This window comes from Passer domesticus, chromosome 7 (genome assembly GCF_036417665.1).
Source record: "Passer domesticus isolate bPasDom1 chromosome 7, bPasDom1.hap1, whole genome shotgun sequence".
NCBI classification, from domain to species: domain Eukaryota; kingdom Metazoa; phylum Chordata; class Aves; order Passeriformes; family Passeridae; genus Passer; species Passer domesticus.
The window spans coordinates 9,331,411-9,355,177 of NC_087480.1; the positions used below are offsets into that span (position 1 = coordinate 9,331,411).

The window sequence follows — 23,767 nt, forward strand, 5'->3', positions numbered from 1 at the left end:
GACTGCAGCCACAGCACACTCACCTTGCCTCAGGCCCGTGGCAATGCTCCCTCTTGGTTCCCTTGGAAACACAGTATTTTGTTACTACTTGCTGATGAGATGAGTCACCTAAAATTGTGTACCAGGTTAAAACAGGAGGGAAATAATCCCTCACCAATATAATTTTAAATAAAAACAATGAAAGGACGATTCAGGCTTGCTGCCCAATTACTTCTTGTAACTGCTTGGCTGGGGTGCCATGTCAGCAGCATCCAAGTTTTTCTCTCAGCCTTGAAACAAATAGTTACTACATGATAATGCATCCTGCAAGTGTGTCATCACTACAGGATACAGAATAACATAGACAGTAACTTCAGGTCTGTGGTGATGTAGAGGTGAAAAACAGTCAGCAAAAAAAATTAGTGCCATTTTTCTTAAATTTAAAAGTGTTGATAGTTATCCGAAATTTCTTCTGACACAGGACTGCAGTTCCTGGGCTTGTTCTATTTTTGTGTGTGCGTGATGTTCTTTTATGAAAGTTACTGCAGAGCTGATTTTTATAGCACTATTTATTGCATTTGTGGAAATTGGGGAGCAAAATCAGTGAAGCAGATTTTCAGTGCTGTTCTGGGTAAAACTAAGTACAGAATTCCCAAATTACAGTATTTTGATGATGTAAGTTTAATAACGAAAACAATAGCAAACTTTGAAGAATAAGCATAGACCAGAGTACATAAAGGAGCAATCAAAAATCTGTTTTAATGATTTGAGTGAAGAGAAAAAGGAAGTATAAAAAAATCTTTACCCTAAGTAATAAACCAATGACTGTTTTCAGTGGCACAGCTCTCCAAGCCAGGGTTCTATATGCTGATCAAGGTCCATGTGACAGGTTAAATAACCTTACAAGACCAGCTGCAGAATTTTATAGCTGTGCCAGGCTTTGGAAAGGCAATTCCATGGATTTTCTTTCTACAGATAAGAGATGTGTGCATAATCTGAGAAAACAAAGCCATAGAACCCTGGATACCTTGTGAGGCAGCACAGCACGTGTTCCAGTTTGGAAGTGGTAGATTACCAAATTCAAGTATTCTGCAACAGAAGATTCGCCATAGTCAGTAATTCTGCTTCTAAGAGCTAATAAAATACTTGTTAAGTATGTAAAAACATATTTACCTAGATTTTCAGACAAGAACTTTTCTGCATTCCTGAAAATAAACTTCTTAATGAAATAGGCTGATTCAAAACAGTTCCTGTTAATGTTGTACACTAAAATAAAATGTGATGTTTCAATGGGAAACCTTTAATCACCTTTAATCATTTATTGAGACTCTTTGCAGAACTGAAAAGATTTATTTGCATTCTGATGAAGCACTTGTGAGATCAAGTTTACAGGATTTGATCCTTAAATGTTAGTTTTGGAAGAAAATGAAAAGATAGGACTTGGGTTCTCTTAAAATTTTGAAAATAGTTCTAAAATGTTGCCAACATTTGGGATTCTCTCCCAAATGGAAGGGAATGCATAGTCAGGATATAGCTTTATGTGTTATGAATAAATTTTTTTCTTAGCACCTTTCAAGAACAGTCCAACATTAAAAATAGAACTGTGTATGGATGGTATTTGGAAAGTGTTACTGATGATGTTCTAGACATTTATAAGAGTGTTTCCACAATATTTCTTTATTTCAATAAAATAGACAAAAATTCATGTTCTTTTTCCTGCTAGAGAAAAAAAAATCCTTAATAATTTAAAGTTATAATTTGCTTATTTTCATGATACGTGAATTCCATGATATACAAACATACTGTGTACCATTGTTATTAGTCCTGGTTGATAAATGAGCTCTTTCCTTCCATTTCTGACTCAGTAGCCCTGGACAATGATTTCTATGGATTAAGTCTACCTGAGATACTCTGATATATCCAGAAGCTGATAAATACCTAAATTTACCTCTGCAGGTATTGTCAGGATAAAACCCCACTACTAAAATAAGAACTCTTAAGGACTTGCCTCTATTCTCAGTGCATACAAATAATTTCTCTTTTACTCTTTTTCCAAATTGCTGTCTCTTCAGGGAAGCAGGGGATAACAATAATGAGGTTAAAAGAATCAAGACTGGCTTCGTGGAAGAAATATAAATAGATTCCAAATGTGGATAGCATGGATACAAAAGTTACTCTCTGGTCAGTGTCTGTTATATCATTAGGAAAATTATTTTGTAGCAGTCTAGGGCTTTGTTTTTCATCTTCAGTTAGTGACCTTTTCTTTACCAGCCAGAGTGGCTCAGTGAGACTTCCTGAGACATTCAGAAGCCTACTTTATAAATAAAATCTCCAATCAGCTTGTGAGGCTTAAGAAGAGCACTACACATTCATCACAGTCCTTCTCTTTCTCTGCATTCTGGCAGAGGAATTTATATTTGATGGCCTTGCATACAGCTGAGCAGTGTGTCTTCATATTCAGCCATGTCTTTGTCGTAGTATCAACAAAAAACTTAAAACCAGTGGAAAACAAAAGGAAAATCCTTGAAAAACCATCATATAGTAACATGTTGATTATTCTCTATATTTTTTAACTGCCTGCATCATGATTGTTTTATGTTTATACATGCCTGCTATCATCAAGAAGAATGTATAGTCAACCAGTTTCTTTTATCTGTGAAACATGTAGAGCCAGTTGAGTGCAATTCTTGTCAGATATGTAATGTAACATACAATATGGCTGTTATTTAAATAGAATTTCCTTACATATCTGAAAATCATCCTAAAATGAAGGACACTGGTGAAGTATTTTGTCTCATAAAAATCCAGGAAGATGAAATTAGGTCAAGGATATTTGTCAATCTCTCATTCTTAATAAAGGCATTCTTGCTTTTTTCATACTTTTTAAAAAGGAGAGGAAGAGCTTAGATATTTCCTGGTGGATTTTGACACAGTTGGTCTCTAGTCCAACGTCCTGCAGAAAGCAAGGTCAGGCAAAAGAACAGCCTGGGTTATTCAGGGCCTTATCCAGCTGGGTCCTGAAAACTGGGATAGAGGCAGCACAACCTCCCTGGGCTCTGTTCCACTGCTTGACTCTCTTCACAGGGAAAAAGTCTTTCCTGAAATCTTTTGTGACCTTGTCCCCGCCTTTTTTCCCCTTCCAATTTATTCCACTCCTGTTCTCCCACCACACCACCTCTGTGGAGAGCCTGGCTACGTCTCCCCGATGCTCCTCACGGGGGCCAGAGGCTGCTGTTGTGTCATTCCAAAGCCACACCCCCTCAAGCTGTAAAAAATCACCAGTTTCTCAAAACTTGCATGTTCTCAGTGGTGTTTCAGGTGTCTAGAAATCGTCAGATGACCTAGAATCTGTAAGCATGAAGAAGAACCTTGGTGGAGGTGTATGACAGCCTTTGATATTTTACAAAGAAATAATTAATACAAAACTTTACTCATTTTCTTGTTTTAGTACCTACACTATTGCTGTTGCAAAATAAGGGGAAACCCCTGGCACCAGAAATGATTACAGTTTATTTTTACAGTGTAATGATAGCGATAAGTTTTCAACATGGTAGGAAACAGGACTAAACAGAAATCATAGAAAGCTGTTTTTTCAAAATGAAACTGCTAATCTACAAGTATAAATAGTTTAACTGGCCATGCGTTTAAAAATCAGTCATGGTCCAGGGAGGGCTGGTTGCATGTGAAACATGTACAATAGTCCCTTAATCCTTTTTGTGGAATCACACAGAAGCAGGCAAGGTTCAGAAAATAAAAGCACATTTCAAAGTGTCAGATCTTTTCTGCATTCAGAAATATCCATGGCCAAATTCAAAGTTAGGCTCTGCTTGTCATGTGTTTGCTTGAAGCAAAGTAAGTCTGTGGATACTTTATTTTGCAGAAGTGATATAATAAGTAAAATGGAGGAAAATTTTCTTAAATTATTATTTCAAGTTTCAGAGGTAGGGAGGCTGGACCACCTCCAGTTGTCACTTGTAGTGTGATTTATTTATTGTACTATTATTATTCCTGGAAAGCTGGAATCAAAGCAACACGTTGTTGTTCTTTGATGCAACACAAACTCCCACTAGCTCCAGTGAACCAAAACCCACTCTATATTAAATTTTCAAAATCTGAATGAAACAAGAGTCTTAGATCAGCAATAGTGACTGTGTATGAGGAGTTTTCAGGAAAAAGCCACTCTCTCTCATCCTTTCCAATTAATTTTACAGCTTGAACTAAGTTTTCCTCTGTCTGAAAACGGCTGCAAACTTCTATAATTTTCTCTGCACCTGAATCAAAAGGCATGCATTGCATATGACACATGGGATTACAGTGTATGAAAACAGTGAAAATTAATAATTTTAGATCAAGTCTAATTGTGATAGGATCATATCTCCTACTGAAATATTTTTAGTTTTGTTAAGGTATCTTTGACATGAACCCCCCCCCCAAACTTGAATCATTGCCAATAAGAAATGTATGATCTTCTGCTGTGATTCTGTTACATTATTTTTCATTGAAAATCCTTTTTGCTCTTGTTCAAAGACTGGTGTTTTGCTCTCTTGTGCTGTAATGAGTCCGGGAAACAGAAGGGCCACACGCAATGGGGAGGGACTGCGTGCATTTAAGGATGTAAACGAATGCCTCCAGTACTGATTTTTCTTTCTGGCTGGCATTGGCAATTTAGGTGCCAATTCCTAGCCTCCTGCTATTGTTTTCCCTATGCCATATGATAAATGAAAGAAGTCCTGGGAAATGGAAAGCTCTGTTGCACTGGTGCTGTCCTTTCAGGTTGGAGCTGCCTATGGAGGAAAGGCTGAAGGAAGAGTGGGGTGTGCTCTTTGCAGTCTTTGTACTTTTTACCAGTAATGATGCTAAAGCTGCTGCCAGTCTTAGAACAGTTTACAGATGTAGCTCTGGGTGACTACTAGAACAGAGCCGTTTCATTCAATCAAAACTGTAAATGCCATGAGGTTATTTCATTTCCATGTTTGATTACAAAAGCTTAAATATGTCTCTAAACCTTTCAGAAGTAGGTTATTGTTTGCAGTTCATAATGAGATATATAAAAATGTTTTACTGGGTGTTAGAGACATTTTAAAGCTATCCCCAAGAAGAAAACCCAATGACTATTTACCATAATGTGACAGCATTTTGTATTTCGAAACTTTGCCAGTCATTTTCTTCCCAGCCCTGAAATGCTTGTTTCGAGCAATGAAATCCTCATCTTGTGTTTTGTCAGTCTGCAATAGTTTGCAATGCAGCATGCTGGGGGTGATCATATAATTTGAAGTGTAAATTGTAAAGGAAAAATGCGTTGCCTTACCTGGGTTTCCTGCTGTTGCTGAAATAAGCAACAGAACAGTGTGTGTCACAGTTAATTTGCATAATAGAGGAATAGAAAAATGTCTAGATTTTATTTCATTCTGCTCACATTAACTTTAGTGCCACAGCTTTGATTAACTTGAGTGAAAAGAGGCTGGATTCTTCATGGTCCATGATTTCTTAGCTCTCTACTTCTGAATAACTGTTTACTATCAGAAAGAGCTCATATACCTGGCAAAATTAAATGCTTCGGCTTGAGGTGGTTGCTAGTGATAAGGGAACTGTGCAGGTTAAAGAGGACCTAATTCCTCTTTTTCCCAATTCTTCTATTCTCTCTCTCACAAGACTCTTGCAGTTTACAGTTTCCCCAGATGGAATTCCTCTATTATGAGAAAATGTACTCAGCAATCCAAAGTATGGTACAGACTGGTTTTAGTCACAAAAGCAAGCTGTTCCCTGCAGCTCAGCAGGAGGGGGTAACACAGTGTGGTGTTTTCTTGAGAGCCACTGCTGAAAGTGGGAAACTTGAGAAAGTGGGGAATTGTAATGATGCCCACCTGATTGCTTCCAAAGAAACTGAGGACAGAAAGGAGTTTTAGCACAGATGTCGGGTATTTGAAAGACCAAGCTCTTCATTTGTGTGTTCCCTTTGCCTTCAGTGTGATTCACTGTAGCTTGTAAAGATCTTGGACAGTGGTGTCATTGAAATCACTGACTCTGGATGAAACATTTGTTCTAGAGCTGCTCACCATGTATAGCCCCTCCTAGAGACTGAAAAGCTTCCAGGTTAGATGTCTGTGCATTGAATGACAATATAAAAGGAGCTCATTATTTCTTACCTTCAATAAAGCTATTTGTGTTACCTAAGAATAGTTAAACAGAGAAAAGGAGCAGTAGAAGCTAAGAGTAAACACTAATGTACCTTTAACATTAATAATTTAGTGTATCATTCATAATTTAAAGCTTTGTGAGAATTATTTTGCTTTATCTTGTATCACAAACCAGTTGAAAAGAGAACTAAGCCTGATTGTTCTCCAAAGGCATGTACTTACATTGGTGTTCAGCTCAGTTTATTCAGCCTTTCAATTTTAATGCTTTAAGTTGCAATGCTTAAATTGAATATAATAAATTATCATTGTATTTTTTTAATAGCTGTATTTTGAAGTTAGCGCAAAAGGTAGCTGAGCTAAGTCTGTCAGTTTGGAAGCAATGCTCAACAGCCATTCCCTATCCCTGTTTGTGGTGTTTACTCATGATTTTATAGATCTGTGCCATATCCCTATTTATTTGATTTTGCAGTATGATTAAATAGTATTCAAATGGAAAGGATGACATATTTTTGATTATCATCTCTTTCGTTCTCTGCATGTTTCCTATTTCTCCTCTATTAATTTTTAAGTAGGGAAACCGAACGTGTTTAGAGGAGTCAAGATATGGTCACATTGTAGCTTCATAAAACTGCATCTTGGTACTCTTTTGCTTTTTACTCCTGTCCTAGTAATTCCTAACATTTGCTTTCTTCTTTAACTTACCTTTTGTGAACTGAGTTGAAATTTTCATAAAACTGTCTTTTATAACACTGGGGAGTTGTTTCCAAGTAAGGATAATTTTATATGGAAAATTAGGTTGGAGCTCAGTGTTATTCCCTCCCCTTACACGTGCATCACTTTACATGACTGTAAAAGCTGTCTATGAGGAATAATATTGAGCTTAACATACCTGTCTGTAATCAGCGTATTCTCTTGATGATTGGATACATTGGATACATATACAGCAATATTTAACTGATGTTCACATCAGAGAACTGTCCCCTCTCATTCTCAGTCTCCCCTTGCTCGGTTCTTTCCACAAGGATTTCATTGAAGAAAATGACAAAGAATCAGGTTAATTGCATTTTTGTTTTATTACACAGAGATTCTGTTGTTTAAGGATGCAGTAGTTATCATTTTACTCACGACTGTAATTCAGCCATAGATTCTGTTTTCATTATGGGATAAAATTGTCAATGTAGTTGCAAAGGCTTCCTACAGGATGTAATGCTGCTTTGTTGAGGAAAAATATCTGCAGCTTTTCTACCCTATCTTGCTTGTTTACTGTTCTCCAGAGAGGACTGTATCACATCTTTCAAATGCAGAACAAGTTTTTGAACTATCCTCTCCTCTGTGTTTGGGTAGTCAGATGTAGGTCAGGCACTACAAATAAACAAGATGCCGAATCTCTGTGCTGCTTCTGCAGCTCCCAAGCACTTCTTCCTTCCCACTGCATGGCCTGCTTGAATTCACTGTTTTTCTAGACGTGCTTTACCCAGCCTCTGAAAAACAAGTGAAGTATGAATCTCTTAAGACTTCCTCTTTTGGGAAGGCACTATTTTTAAAATGGCCATAACATTGCCAAAGAATCTCTTCTTCTTAATGTACCATGACTAATGAACTGCAATAGGTTTTCCTTATTATACCACTGCTATTATTACCTTTGAAATACAGAAACTTCAATCACTGTGATTATAGGTAGCAAGACAGCCTGACAAACTGCTGAAATGCGTGTTTTTATTATAACTTCTATGGGTGCATTTAGAAATCGTTATTTTTGTTTTCATGACTCTCTAAGGTTTTAAAATTCTATTATATAGAAGTTAAGATAACTTGGACCACTGTGCATTCAGATGTGGACTCTCTGGGCTTCCAATTTACAACTTTTTCAATAGCAGGATTCTATTAGGAATAGAGGCATGAAAACAAAACTAAACTCCTATTTTTAGAAATCTGTTTAAGAACATAAACTTTATTTAAGTACATACACATGTATGGGGTGATATTTCTTGGCCAGTACTATTTTTTTCAGTCTAGCAATCATCCACTGAACCTCACAGGAACCTTCACTGCTAATGGGGGGAGAAAATAATGCTTGAATGAGCATTCAGCTCCTATCCCACAAGCTTGTTTCCAACACTTGAAGTGTGGAATTAGCTGTGAGAAATCAGCTCAAATCTGACATTTGATAAAATTTAAAGGCTCTTTTGTTATCCCTTTAGCACTCTCTTTAACCTCTCTAATGACGCATTTCTTCTGTGAGTGAGTGTGGGAATCATGTAGATTTTGGTAAAATAGAAAAAACATTCCTTGCAGTTACCTGAGAATTAATGACAAGAACTTGACTTTCAGCCAGTGTTGCTGGTTCTGTTGATTGTGAGGGAAGATGAATTTGATGGCAGACAAGAGCTTCACCTTCAGTCTGAAATTTAAGGCAGATTTTTCTCTGAGAGATCTAACAAGTCTTTTTGTTCCATAAAGGAGAGCAACCCTCCATGTCTGCACAGTACTACTTGATTTTAGGCAGGACAGCTTATGGAAATGTGCAGCAGCCAAATGAATAGGAATTAGGTTTATATAAGAATTTAAAAATGTTTAAAGGCAGAGTTACTTTTTCAAATGCTGAACAAGACTTTAGCTCTTAATTCTGTTTTGCAGGGTCTTCAATTGACAGAGATGGCAGTTCTCATTAAAAATTTTCAAACCATTGAACATTAGTGTCTGAAATTAAGAAAATGCAGTATTCATGGGTAGCTTCAACATTATATGCCAAGCTTTAGTTTAAAAATGCCCTTTGGAAATAAAATCACGCTCTTACATAACATTATTTACTCTTTTAGTATTGAAAATATTTTTTTCCCATTTAGTGATAGCAAAGTAGTAATTTCCCCTAATTTAAAGAGACACTATGCTAGCTATGATAATATTTTTATTAAAACTCAATGATTCTTAACCCTTAAGAATGATCTTAATCATTCTTAAGAAAATGATTTGTTGGCTTTTTTAAGTGATTATAAATACCTGACATTTATTTGTTGAAGGTCAGTCAACAACTCTGAGCACAGTGAGCACACACACATATTCTATAGCTGGAGACTTTTTAGAAAATCTTTTGAGTCATCTGTGGATAAAAAACTGGACATTTTCTCAAGCCTTCCTATATCTTTTGGAAGAGTTTGAAAGCCCACCAAAGTACTGTGCCCAGATTTACCCAAAGAGAAGAGAGGATTATCCAAACTGCTGCGCAAAGATTTTCTGTCCTTCTTATATAATGCAAGTATAAAGTGGGAATCTTTGAAGACTTATGTGTGGAAAAGGAAAGTGATCCTATCTGTCTACACTCTGGAATAGCCACTGTTTACGCACTTCTTTTTTATTTTCACAGATAAGAGACACCTTCTCCTCCTTTGTGAAGGCTTGGGCTGCTCTTTAAAGCCTCATCTGTTTTGGCTGGAGAAATCCCAAGAGTCCTTTGCAGGGGGAAATTGACATTTTTTTTGTCAAGCAGAAGTGTACATGATATAACATTCAGCTCCTGCTTTAAAATGTCCTGGCTATCTTCTCAATGATTTACTGTGAGCTTAATGTCCCATGTTGAGTTGGAGAATAGGCAACTGTGGTGTTTATGTGATTCTCAGTCTGCTTGTATTTCTTCCACATTTTCTTTAGTTTTTGTCTTTTCCTATGGCACTCATCTTTAATCAGTGGTCATCTGCTAGTCAGTGTTCTCTGGAGCAGATTGTGTTTAGATGTGGTCTGCATGCTGGAAGTGCATTTTGATGCTCTCTGGTGGTTAAGTTGCTTCACAGTGGTCCCAGGTACAAATCTGTGACTAGAGTACTCTGGAGTCCCAGTACTGTTGCTGTTCTTGCTTTACAATTGTGCAAGGGACTGGAGAGAGAAGATGAAGAGATAAACCACTCATTCCCCCAAATGTTTGTCCCTTGCCTAAGCAAGGTGTACTGGTGTCACTGGCTTGGTCAGGCTGTGCTGAGGAAGGCTCCTCTGCATCTCAGCAGTCCAATCTCAGGCCACTTAAACTGGTGGGCTGGACAAGCTGCCAAGAATTTGAACAGTAACAAATGACAGCTGCAGTTGCACAGCTGGTAAATGAGATGCTTACCAGTTCCCAGCCTGCTGTAGGTTCTTAAACAGAGCAAATTACTAATTGTGGGGTCTTTTTATTTCATTTTCTTGTTTGAATAGATCTGCATCGACACCACAGAAATAGGAATAGTCTGGATGGCTTCAGTACTACAGAGTGATGTTAATGGTGACAAAATAGATAAAGAATGGTCTGAAGATTTTCCTGGCACCCAAGAGCGATTTCCATCCCTTGCTGTAATCCTTGCCCCAGGATTATGCCGCTGGTACCTGGGTTTCCTATTTTAAAGCTAGAATGGTAATCTGTGAATGAATAGTACTTACTTTTTTGGTTGTGTGGATACATGCCAGTCTATTGAGAGGCTCAGCCATTTTCTGCTACATTTCATTGCTTCTGACCTTATTTTTGTTGCCTAAAAGTAGGGTTGTGTGTTGTGAAATGTATCTCAAAAGTCCATGTACAAACAGGCACTAAAACAACAGGGTGACCTGGTGAACTGGTGGAATTATTCTCTGTGAGAAGGTTACAGGACTGCTCTGAGATATTTGCCAGTAGAAATGTAAGGGTTTGGTAAAAAGATGTGTGTTTCTTGAAATTATTGCTTAGATACAGCTTCTTGCATGGTTACAGTTTCAGTACCAGAAATGGTTACATCAATTTTTCCCTTCATAGTTTGGGGTGTCCTTCATCCATCAAATTGAGCTTGGTGAGACTAGGCTTCAAAATAAAGTGCCAAGTTCAGCTTCTTGAAAAGAACCTAGAATGTGTAGAGTGCATTTTTTTCTGGAGTTGTCAGAAGGGATAAGACTGTTTGGTCAGAGTTATTGTCTGGCAGTTTTATTTTATTTCGCTGTTGTGCTGGGTTTAGGGTAATTATTTTTTATTGTTACATTAGGGCACCTAAGAAGCTGAGATGATCTTCTGTGATATTTAGACAAAAAATAAATAAATAAAATATGTTTGGCTGTGTCATTTGGAAATTTGTAAATTGATATTAATTGGAAAGTATAGGAATAGTTGTTTTGTTACTTAAAGTGTTATTTTATTGCTTTTGAAAATGATGAGTTACGTATCCATCATAAATTTCCTTGGAGAAATGTTAAATTATTATTATTATTATTGTTGTTGTTGTTGTTGTGTAGCATAAGTATTAAAGTTTTCTTTTCTTCTACTATTTTATAAAAATGCAAAACATTCCCATACTTAGCCAACTGTGCTGCTTAAGCAAATTAAAGACTGACTAACATGTATAACATCAAATTCTGAAGTAAGACAAAAGAAAACTTATTAGCAATCTTGCCTTGACATGGTTTACCTGCCAGAAAAAAACCCTAAGTTTCATCCCACACAAAGGTTTATTTTTCTAGTTAGGATTCTGTACTTGTAAATAGAGCATTCAGCAACTGTGCTGAGGATTTCAGCTTTATGTAGGTGTCAGACAGGTTTGTCATGGATTTTGTTTTTAACACTGGATGCGTTTTGCTGTTTTTTGCTTCTCATGAAAGCAACTCTCTCTGCTGGGCTGACACCCCCTGTTGATTAGTCAGATATAGTTCTAGGTGGGACAGAGGGGTTTCTGACAAGAAAAAGGAGTGAACCACAACCCAAAACAGTCTGGTGCACTCAAATACAGAAGAAATTTGGATTGGATTCCCTGCTCTCATCAGGAAATACTCTTCCAAATATTTCATTTCCAGTAAGAGAGACTGTGAAAGGCTACTCCTGAAATGTCTGCTAGCCTGTGCCTGGGTGCCAGCTGGAGTACGAGGAGCAGAGCTGGAGCCAGGGGCCTGGCTTGGTAACTCGGGAGCAGTTTATTCCTGCTCGCTCTGTGCCCAAACATTTGAACAGGGAAAGTTTTACAACTGCCATTTAACTTGAACAAAAACATTGCAACAAAGTGTTTTAGTTGAGTGATAGATTTCTAATAGCCGCATAATTTAATCCTCACTAACCTCTAGCCTTACATGTTGCCAAGATGTTAAACACAGTATGGTTTAAAAGTGTAACACAAAATCACTTGCTGGGGACATGCAGGGGTTTTCAGACCCCTTTGTTTAATGTTGGGTGTAGGGAAACTCACATGCTCGGGACTCTTCCACTGTTTATGTTTTGTGCTTATTTTAAGCTCTCGCTGCTCAAATCTCAGGAAGTTTCCTTTGTGAAAAATTCAGTATCTTTATTTTGGGGGTAAACATCAAAACAAACAACAGTTGATTTTCAAACAGCTGAAGAAAATGTAAAAAAAAATGGAAAAAATACCAATGAAATTTTAATTAGAATATTGAATTGCAGTAAATTTTGGGTTCATAAGAAAATAAATACAAAGATGGGTATAAAAAGTACAAAATTGAAAGACTAAAAATAGAAATAATAGAAGATTATTTTTTTTTAGAAATTTTTTTCAGAAAGGATTTACAAATGTTTCCAATTGCAAAAAAAAATGGTTTGTAGGATCAGTTCTGTAATTAATATGAATTATGAATTACAGCTGCTTAGGATTTGTCAATATGTATTTTGTAATGGGAAAACTGGACCAACAAAGAAGCTAAAACTAGTAACTTGACTGACAGCAAAAATTGATCAATTTTTCTGAAGTTTCTGAACTTTCCTGTTTCCCAACAGATTTTTTACTTACAAATATTTGTACAGATCCTGTCTGAATTTTAGACCATTGCATAAATGACACAGAAATTATTTCTGTAACCTTTCAGTTATTGTTGGGAAAGTAAACTGATAAGCACAGACGTGAACAATGCTCAGCACAGGAACTTGGCTTTGAAATAAAGGCAAAAAGTATTCACCCACTGTTGTGTCATTTCTTTTACATGTGTGGCATATTGACACATGGGATCTCAGAGAAATTTGAGTTCTGAAACTTCTCTCGAAGTACATGAGGACTGTACTGAGATGTTTTGGTTATTTACACTTCCAAAGCTGTTTTAAGAGTTCAGAACTTACTCTAACTTAAATTGCTGTTCAAGGTTACCTGGTTTGTGTTTTGGAAGCCCTGAGGGGTGGTAACAGCCCATTGCTCAGTGTACTTGGTGTGTGTGAATAGCAGCATCTGCTCTGGAGAAGACTATATATAACCTGCAATTTCACATTCCCATTTGTGGAAAGATGTTGAATATTCCTGTCTTTTTACTTGACTCATAGCCAGTTGATTGAATGAAAAAGCTTTTGACAACATTTTTTCTGGTTATAGTTCTGCTTTCGCTCATTAGAAATACTTAATTGAATGCCAGCTTGAAAGTCCTAAATTTAATGAAAAGCTCTTCCTCAAAGCACCTTGTTAGAAGTTTGTTGGGAGAGGATTATTCATTTTTCATAATTTTTTACAAAATCTTTGGTCTTTTTAATACATTATGACTCAGCAGCCAGGCTCCAGTTGAAGTGGAATAATGCAGTACATAGTTGAAATGTGCTAGCTAAAAGTAGTCAAGAAAGTTGTGTCAAGTATTCTGAGCTGAAAGAAAACTAGGAGCAGTGCCCAAAGGACTTGGCTACTCCAAACTTACCACAAAATAATCATGATGGCAATATCCACCAGCTGCATTTATTTAAAAGCAGGATGAAGCTTATGCATAATTTCACTAGGTACCTACATAATTTCACTGTTTTGCCCAGTGTCGTGTTTGTGGCAGTAGCCAAAGTGAATGACTAGGAGAAAAGCACCCAGCAGAGCAAACATTCTGTGATGTCTCACTAAATATTTTCTCATCCTCCAACCCTTTTGAGTGAAAGTATCTTCTATGCAAGAGAGTGGTGACATTGTACTCAATAGCTCTAGAAGCCTGCTCTTTCATAAGTTTGTCCCAATTTCCCTTGAGCTCAGATCCATTTTCAGCACCTTTATCTTCTGCAGTAAGACTTGCAAAATCAAATCCCATATGAACTTTGTGCTTTCCTTTTCCTGCTGGTTTTTGTCTGAAGTTCCTAAGCTTTTTTTCTCTTTTGATGGACATCGAAATCTCCTCTGCACCATCAATGATCTTGCAGCTCAGCTTTCTCTGTCCCTTCCTCTCTGACAGGTTTAGCAGCTGTTCCTAACTTTGCCCATTGCTGTCATACTTTCCTGAGCTGCTTCTAGGTCTTCTATATAATTTCTGAAATCATATGAGATTGAGATGGGACCAGAATTGCACCCATTATATATTTATGTAATGTAATTTTTCATTTTAACCTCCAGACCCATTTTCTGAGTGGGCACATTTAACTATGCAGTCCTCGTCCTCATTCTGCACATGACCTTTGGCCTATTTTCCTGCATATGCCTTGCTTAGTTTTTCTGCATTTGTTCCCTTGCCATTTGAATGTGGCCTTAATGTGGCCCTTCAGTCAGCCCTCATTTTCACTGCACACTTAAAGACAAGTAAATAAGATGTTTTCATCTTTTTCATTTTCGAGGCTGACTCAAAGACCCTACGTACCAGAGTGTAGCACATCCACAAGACTGAGTTAAAAGTTAGTAACCCTAGATTCCATGCTTTTAGTGGTTTGTCAAATGCAGTCTTACATCCATATAACACTTAGACTGGACCTACTCTACAGTTTATTTCTCATATGTGTCAGATAAGCTTTCTCTGAAAGTATTCATTTTTATAAACATCTGGAATGCTTTCTTTAAGTATATCCTAAATGTGAATTACTGTGGAATAGAGCATCACTTTTTTGTTTATTTATTTATTTTTTTTTACTCGTGTATCTTGGTATTGGTTAGATCTCAGGGACATTTCTGCATTCTGTTATGCTGTCCTCCTCTAGCTTCTATCTTCCCTGAGTTAAGAAAGCAGGAAACTCTTGTGTTCTTTACAGGCAAGTGGGATTCTATGACCCACCTCTGCTATAGAGATTTAAAGACATGTTCTTCAGCTCTGAGCATGTTCTTTAAAGAAAAATCTAAATGCTAGTGTTTTATTAATGACATCCTCCTACATTGCCTGGGTAGGTTGGCCTTTTAAAGCATTAGATTAGCACTCGGCAGCTTATTTTTTGGAAAATGAACTCACTTCAAGTCTCTCAGAAACAGTCATTTGTCAATGATTTGGATTTAATTTCTGACTATTTGCATATTAGCTTTTCTGACTCAAGTGAAAGTAGGAAGCACTGCTTGTCATACCTAAATGCCTCATCTCGGCAAAAATCTCCCACTGGAATTCTAGAACAAAGGATTTCTAAAAAAGACAGCTATGTCCTGGGGTGACTGAATGCTTATCTGCTGCTAACCATCCCCCCAAATTATAAATCAACAGAAAAGTCTATAATAGACTGTTATATACTTTACATTTAATTTAACTCTATTCCTAGCATTTCCATTGGAGAATTTCAGGCTTCTTTTGCATTGTCTAACCAGAGTGATTGAAGACTGAGCCTTTTTAGTCTTCATGCAGTCCAACTGTTCATGTGAGAATCTTACTCTAACCTTGCTTGTACAGGTACAGGGCCTGCATATCTAAGCTTCATGTGGAGTCACCTGCAAACATCTGTAGACAGGGTCATGAATATGTGTATACACTAGAGATTTTCTGTGCCTTATTCATCACCAGAGGCATTGAATTCACAGCTTTGTAACACTGTGTAATGCTGGGTATGATTTGAGTGAGGTTGAGTAAGAGCATTGAAATAAGGATTGCAACCCTTAGAAAGGCAAAACACAAAACCAAATGTCATTGGTGATATTCCTCTTCACGCACTGTGTTAGCTAAGGTCTCATTTCTCCTGAAAGCTGGCCCTTTCTTTCAGGAAATGTCTTTTGTCTTGTGGGGTAAGGGTTAGTGATTGCTGTTAGAGCCCAGATAAAATCTACTATTTAATATGCTCTATGAAGTAGCCAAATCTTAGTCCTACCTTGATACAATGATTACAATTCCAGAAAGACAGCTTTGCCCTTGAATTGATGCAGATGGCAAAAGTCAGTTCAGTCTCTCAGAGTTTGGGGATTTTTGTGGTTTTGGGTTTTTTGGCTAAGGTAAAGTCAGATGAGCAAGATTTAAATTCTTTCTATGTGAATTGCAATGATTTTGATTAAAGACTCAGCTTTAGAAAGGGAAGTCAGTAGGGAATACTCACATTTCAAAATAGTTCTGCTTCAGCCGTTTCCCAGGTTGGTTAGAGAGTGCTCAGTACCTTGTCATCTGGCTCACATTGCTTCCTCAAATGCTTACAGGCTAGAACACTTCACCACAAAGGACCATAGAATTCCTATATGAAGTAGTGCCCACACTTGAATTTAGAATTCTTCTCAGCATGGTTTTGGTTGCAGTGGGTGCATCAGCTCCAATGAGTTCAGGTTACATGAGCAGGGAAGGTGAGCTTGAAGGTCAGCCATGCCTTGGCTTCCGGAGAGAGGCAGTTGCATGTGTTGTACATGTTGCTTCCAGTGCTCCCTTTGTGTGGTGTTTCAGCATCTAGGCAGCTGTCCAGGCTCCCCGTGTGCTCAGGGCTGACTCACTGCATCTGTCTCAGGCATCTGTCTCCACTGACTGGCCGTGACCAGCTGAACTTTTAGCTCATAACATTAGATTTGCAGTCATCAACCAGACTTTTGATACTTGTTCTGGTGGAAGCAAACGAAGAGAAACTATATTCCTTGTATTTCTTTGATTTCTTTCAGCACAGTGCATGACAGTGATTTCTCGTTGTAACCTAAGAACTACAGGTCAGAGTCTGTGGGGTTACAGAGGGGCTTTTGTTAGTTTTATTTTTTTCCTTCACTGATACAAATTACCCAGTGGAGAAGGTAGGGCTGTTCCTTTCTTCAGACTCAAGGTTGGGGTTTTGGCCAGTTTGCTTTGCATAATAAAGTCTGTGTGATAATAAAGTCTCTGTCATGATTAGACAATAAAAAATCAGTGTCCTACAAATATGAGTTTGTAATTATCTGATGTATAAATTATACTAATAAGCCCATCTTCTTTATGGGCTTTAACATTTGCTTTAAAAATGTAGAATTTATTCTTGCCTGAAATAGAGAATTTGCTTTACAATTATGATTTGGGAATGCTTGCACTTCTTCTATGTAGAGAATACTCTTGACATGAAAGCCAAAATACAGAGGCTGACAAGTGCTGGCCCAAAAAGAGAAATTAGGCAAAAGATGCCTAGAGATCTAACTGCTTTGTTGTAGGTTAACAATCATAAAACTTGTGACAAATGTGGAAAGTTATATTCAGGGATATTTCTTTCCTGCTTTGAGGTTTTAATAGGCATTGCTCCTATGAGGAGACATTTGTCTTGGTCTCCTCCATTTATTTTGATCTGTTTCAGCATTCTCTATAGCTTAGAGTATATGCATTTATTTCACTTTTCTTACTGGTGCTGATATGAATATTAGCTTAATCCAGCAATTTGTAAGATTTTTAAGGCACAGAAATCCACTGAATCAATCATTTTGTATGTATATCACAGCATCAAGCCTGTAAAAATAACATGTAAAATTCTAGAATCTGTCTGATGCAAATCAATTTTAGCACTAAGAAAGTCAACTTTTTTTTGGAAAAAATCCCACAATATTTAGAACACTTCTACTTGAAAATAAAAATCAAAACAAAGGATCATCTTAAAATCCTATGCTAATGTATGGATTTCCCTATGTATGACATAATTTTAGTTTGGCCTAACGTGGTTTTGTGGTAGTAGCACAATAGGATGTAGCATTTTGATTTAGGTTGGAATTATAGAACTTTCATATGTATCAGTAGCTGACTCAGTGTTTCTTACTGATATTGTAGTGATATGAAATACCACCAATTTAAACATTGCAGGTTTTGGGCTGGAAGTTATTCCTTAACATTGAACCAGGTTGGTGAACCTCACTAAATGAATTTCCTTGGCAATCAAATTGTCAGAGCAACCACTTGCTCCATAATGTCAAAACAACTGAAGGGGCATTTGGACAGTGGGACTGATTAAAATGTTGGAATCAGTTTGCTACATTAATTTATGGAGAACACCCAAGCATGAGTTGGTGACTCTATAATTGAATACAATGTTATGGACAGTGATGTTGCTGTACAGAATCTAACAAGGTTTTCTGTGCTGCTTTAGAGAAAAAAATGCTGCTTATGTTCAGTAATGGTATTTTTATGGTCTGTCTGGCTAGGAAGTCGTGTCATAGTGTGTCAGTAACTCTGGAAGGAAAAGCCCTAAGGATAGGCACTAGTCCCTATAGGACAGGGAACACTGAAAGAAGAGATGTGTGCCTCTTTTTCCAGGGCTGGTTTCAGTTTCAATATAAAGTGTGCTTTGGATAGTCTGTTCAGGCTCCATGTCATTTTCTGCGGAGTAGCTGCTCTTCACAGATCCTAAATTCTGCTCTTTTCAGCACAGGCACAAGAAAGATGTCAGATCCAGCAGAGCTGGATAAAGCAGTGACAAGAAACACAGGACTAAATAATTACCTGAGGAAGTGACTTCAGCACTCTTTCTGAAGCAAGAAGAGTCAACATTTGTGTGTGACACTATCAGGAGAACAGGGCTTAGACCACAAAACTTTTCCATAAAAATGAAGTAATGGAATAGTTTTTTTTCCTATGTAGGAAATTTTTGGAAACTAAATTATCCCATTAGAAAGTAGAAAAATTTTTAAAACCAAAAATTAGTGTGATAAAAGACCTCCTTCAAAAATCACAAATTTCTAAGTAAAATATTTGACTTTGTTTATAGTTTATTATGTTTCTATTCCTTGTCCAGACAATTGGCTTCCTTCTGAAAGATGCTAATTTCTGCAGCCTTTTAGAGCATTTCTAAAGCAAATTAATTAGCTTGTTTTTAAATGTCAAAGTTTTCTTGCACTTTCAGCATCTAGATGACTTACTGACATTACAGCCCTGAGACAGAATTAAGCCTATGGGAAGACAATTGATGAAACAAAGGGTATTTAGAAGAGCAAACTATGCTTTCTCAAGGGAAAAAAAAAGTATTTGAAAAAAGGCCAGTGCATAAATTTAGTCAGTTTCCTTGCACTCGTGCTACATACTCAATTATGTAGCTAGATAATTTCTATCATATCTGACAAAAAGAAATTTCCTTAGAAGTTTGTGTACCATCTGTTTGTTTTAGCAATCACCTGCATTTTTTCTCAAGAGAATATTTGAATTTTGATTATAAGGGTAAATATTTTATTGGAAATGAAGAAGGCAAGGAAAAATTGCCAAGTTTTCCTTTGAAGCTGCATTATTTCAGTTGACTGAAGATTTTTTTTACCTTATTATGGAAGTTTCCTGCCTTAGGAAACAGGTTTTAAGGGTTTCATTTTTTCAAATAAAATTTAAAATTTAGTGGTGAATGTGTTGTCAGATACCTGGAAAGGAGCTGACTTTTTCTGTTAATATGATGCTTTTGTGAAGAAAAATAGAACAAAGATATCATGAAGAGTGTCAGACTTCCCTGTATCTTTCCTATGTTCCTGATAAAATCTCCTTTTCTAGGAGGAGTGATTTCTTGCAGGCAGTGAAGGTTTTTCAGTCTTTGCCTCTCCAGATCAATCTCCTTAGGTGATGTTAGGTGGGATGCTAAATTCTATAACATAAACTGTTCTCCAAGGAGAGTGATACTTAGAGCTACTGCTTCGTTTCAGAGAAATGAAGAATCATCAGATTATCACTTTGGTAATATCTAGCCTAAAGATGGTCCAAATTAATTTAATTCAAGAATAAAAACTTAGCACAAAATGTGAGATTTTTGCATGTTATTGATCTCATATCCCAAGACACAATTGACTGTATTCCATGAGTGGATGCATTATTATGAAAAATACTATAGAGTTACAAACCAAGTTTCAAAGAAAGGTGGTACATAAATATTTAAATAATGTTGCATTTGAGGGAAACAATAAGTGACAGCAGTATCTTTGTGACACGTATTTGACATGTGACAGCTGATAAACACACATATTACTCTGCAATTGCTATCCAGCAGAGAATAATTTTATTAAATAATAATTTTTCAGGTGTTACAAAGGGAGGCTGGGGATCATTCACCCCAAACTCATTGGTCCCCCATTGTTTTCTGGTCTCAGTCACAACCTATGTTGTTTAGGCCTTTGGATTGCAATGGTTTGGGTGTAGTTTCACATGTGAGCTCCAGCAAATATGTTTCATACCTAAGAATACCTTGAAGGCACTTGGGACAGGGGAAAGGGTTTTACCTCTGAGGTGATTCCTGAGGTCCTCTCTTGGGCCTTTCCTTAGGCTGAGGGCTGAAATCCATTCTGCTACCTTGCAGTGGCTTGATGGAGAGACAGGAGCTCCCTTCCCTGCTGTGGAGGTGTTTCATTTTTTCCTATGTGTCTTTTATGCTTTCAACCATGTTATCTGATTTGAGCTGTTTATTTGCGTTTCATTACAGGCTCAAGAGTTCTTTGAAGAAGCTGGATAAGAGAACATAAAAATGGATCGAGCAGCCTGTATCTGTCCTCCTCTAATCACTACACCAGAAGGATAAAGTGATGAACTTGGCTCTTTGGCAGTAAGTTGAAACAAAATTCTATCAAATGTAGCTTTTGTTGGCACATTAACATTTAGCTCTTAGGTGGTGTAAGTCATTGTACAAAAGGGTGTGGTGTAAGAGGTCCTTAGTTGAGTGGTCTTACCTTGGCACACTTTTAGAAAAGTCCTGGCAAAAGGGACCAGAATACAAATGTTGACTTTCTGAAATTCTGCACTAGGTAAAAATTTCCTGGACTCAACTTGTGTTTTTTGGGGTGAGGAGAGAAAAGGATGTTCACTCTACCCTTCCCTGTGAGGGTCTGCCTATGACTCAGGAGAATAAGGAAGAGCCAGGGAACAAATTTGTACAGCAGAATTCACATCTGAAGGAGTTTAAACTTACAGTCCTGATTTAAGGTTTCTTCATGGGTGTTTTAAGGTCTAAAGTGTGCTAATAATAGGATAAAGTGCATATAAATGCAGGTTGTCATCTGTCAAATGTCTCTCTTTCAAGCTTCTTCATCTTTCAGTATTAATAAGTTAACACAATATCTGACCAAATATCTTTTGATTTCTGGCTATTTTTGAACAATATTGAGGCATCTGGGGAAGAACCACAGGCTAAAAAACCTTTATTCCCAGAAAAAGCAGTCTGTACTTTAAAATTTTTTAAAGTGAATTAGCATGTATTCAATTATTTAGACTTCTAATTAGTAAAGTCTTTAGAAATCTTGATTACAACTGTCAACAATCATTCTGTATGTATTTTGACTATTTAAACTTCTCTCATCTACATCTATTTTACATTGTATTTTTAACTATGCTGCAGTTCAATGAGTGCTGTGAGCACTCTCCCACAGAGCTCTAATTGCCTGGCTTCTGCAGATACCATATCAGCACATCAGTGTTAATGCAGCAGAAAGCAAGTACCCTTGTGTCTCTACAAAGCCAGTTTAAGATATTTCTAGAATATACTTTTGAATTGCTTTTTCTTCATCTTATTTGAGATAACACTTTGACTTAAATAAAACTGCCTGTGGGGCATTGTAGATTGATCAAAAAGACCTGTATTGTTCTATTACTTTTAATTCTTGGTACTGCAATAAATCATTTTCGAGCTACTTCATTTACATTTCCCAAGTTTTTAATTTAGTTCCAGCATAGGATTGTCACAAATGGAGGAGTCAGAGATGTGAGGTGGAGAGTGGGGGAGCAATGTTTATTGAAGCAGTACATATAGCAGAAAGGATTTTGGCTGAAATATGGAATTAGAAGCTTTTTAAGAATGAAGCAAAGGATTTCAATTTCCTTCCAGTCTATATGAATCAACAGAAAAGTAAAATGAGGGCTGCAGTGTGGGGTAGAAGGAAGATAACAAGACACACAGTCTGTTAGGTGCATGTTTATTAGTAAGATTTTGACCTGCAATACTCAGATGAAAATGCCTGTGTCTCTTCACATAAATGCTAATCTTTAGCCTATGCCTTTGGAAGAGCTCACAGGGAAGATTTCTTCCAGGGACTTACTTCTCTTCATATAGCTTTTCTTCTGAAATGGGGTATAAAGTTTTTTTTTTTTTTTTTTTTTTTTGTAATTATAGAAAGCAATTAACTGCTTTTCTTCTGCAAAACCGAACAATGGTGTTCTTTAACTAGGTACTTTTATGGAAAAACTAATATATTAAGCAAGCTGAAGATTTATCTTTTTCTTCCTCTCTTTAATATAAAAATGTAACTTTGCAATCATATAATTATGGCTTCTCAGTTTTGGCATACAAATTGTTGGCAAATGGTTTTTCATTTGTTCTTTTGTGCTGAAATGTCGAACCTAGAAAAATTGTCTTCTTCCTGTGTATATATAACATTATTTGATTTCTGGGCATCTTAAATCCTCTTCTAGCTTGTTATCTCTGCAAAATTGTGAACTACTGGATTTTTTTCTCTAAGAAATGGCTGAAATTAACAATTTCTTAAATTTCACCTGTTAATTTTTTCAACACATTTATTTTAAAGATTTTTTTTTTTTTAGTACTCCAGAGTTCTTTCTGGGAAGATATTTACTGCATGTAGGTATCTAGCTGATAATCACAGAAACAGCAAGGTTGGAGGAGACCTTGATGATCATCCAGTCCACAGTGAACCCAGCACCCCAATAATCACCCCTAAACTGTGTCCCCAAGTGACACATCAGCTATGAAACCTTCAAAAACATTCAGTAGATGTCACATGGTGAAGTGTTCACATGAAATACTAGACATGATGTTTGTGGAACCTGTTTGGCAAACAGATTCAAAGGTTTGCTGTTCATCAGCAAGAAGCCACAGGTCTGTCTTGTTCAGAGAAAGAAATATTTCAGTGTGGTTGGGAGGTGGAGGGTGTTTCATATCAGAGTTGCAGTGCTTTGGCAATAGTATGCAGCTACTGGGTGTCAAATTTCTGCATTATAAACTGCTAAAATTCTTCAGTTTTCATGAGAATGAGGAACCCAGCAGAACTCCCAAATTCAAAGCAAGGGAAGTCTTCTGCATGTGGGCAGACAAAGACTAATTTTAGCCATGGAAGGACAAATATGCAGAAAGCAATTGTATCAATTTTTATTAGATTGTTATGCTAGAAAGACCTTTGTCCTCTTGTATAAATAGAAAAGAATTCAGAAGTTATAATATAATTTGGCAATTTGTACCTAGCAGCCCATAACTTCAGAAGTGTCTGCTGTCTTTTTGTTATGGCTCATCAGCTTTGGGTATGAAATGTGAGATCCCAGAGGTCTGAATGCTTTAAAGCATGTGAAACAACCAAAATTAATTTCCTGGTAGCTTTATTTCTTCATTTTTCTGGAAAATATAAATTTATATCTAATATTAAAATGTCTTAAAGTGGACATAGTTCACTTATTCTACCATTCACTACAAATGTGAGCTAAATATTAGATATTTTCAGTGTGCAAACTACTGCGGAGCTGAAAAATGCAGAATCCATTTTAGAAAATGATGAGAAATGTTTGTTTTGCTGCATGTCATAGGTCAATTTAGATAGTTTTAGTTCTTAGTAGAGGCATATTGATTTTCATGCTTCCCCTATTAGTTAGAATGACATATACAGGATACCAAGTGTGAACTGCAGCAAAGGTTCATATAT

The 23,767-nt window shown here is 36.8% G+C and overlaps 1 long non-coding RNA gene across 2 annotated transcripts in view; it reads left to right on the top strand.

Moving 5' to 3' along the window:
* The window catches only part of LOC135304430 (uncharacterized), a 102,545-nt gene that overhangs the window by 11,191 nt on the left and 67,587 nt on the right, over positions 1-23,767 (top strand). For both annotated transcript variants that reach the window (XR_010365822.1, XR_010365821.1), the window contains exon 3: positions 20,551-20,670. This is a non-coding gene — a long non-coding RNA (uncharacterized LOC135304430). The remainder of the gene's footprint in view (positions 1-20,550; positions 20,671-23,767) is intronic.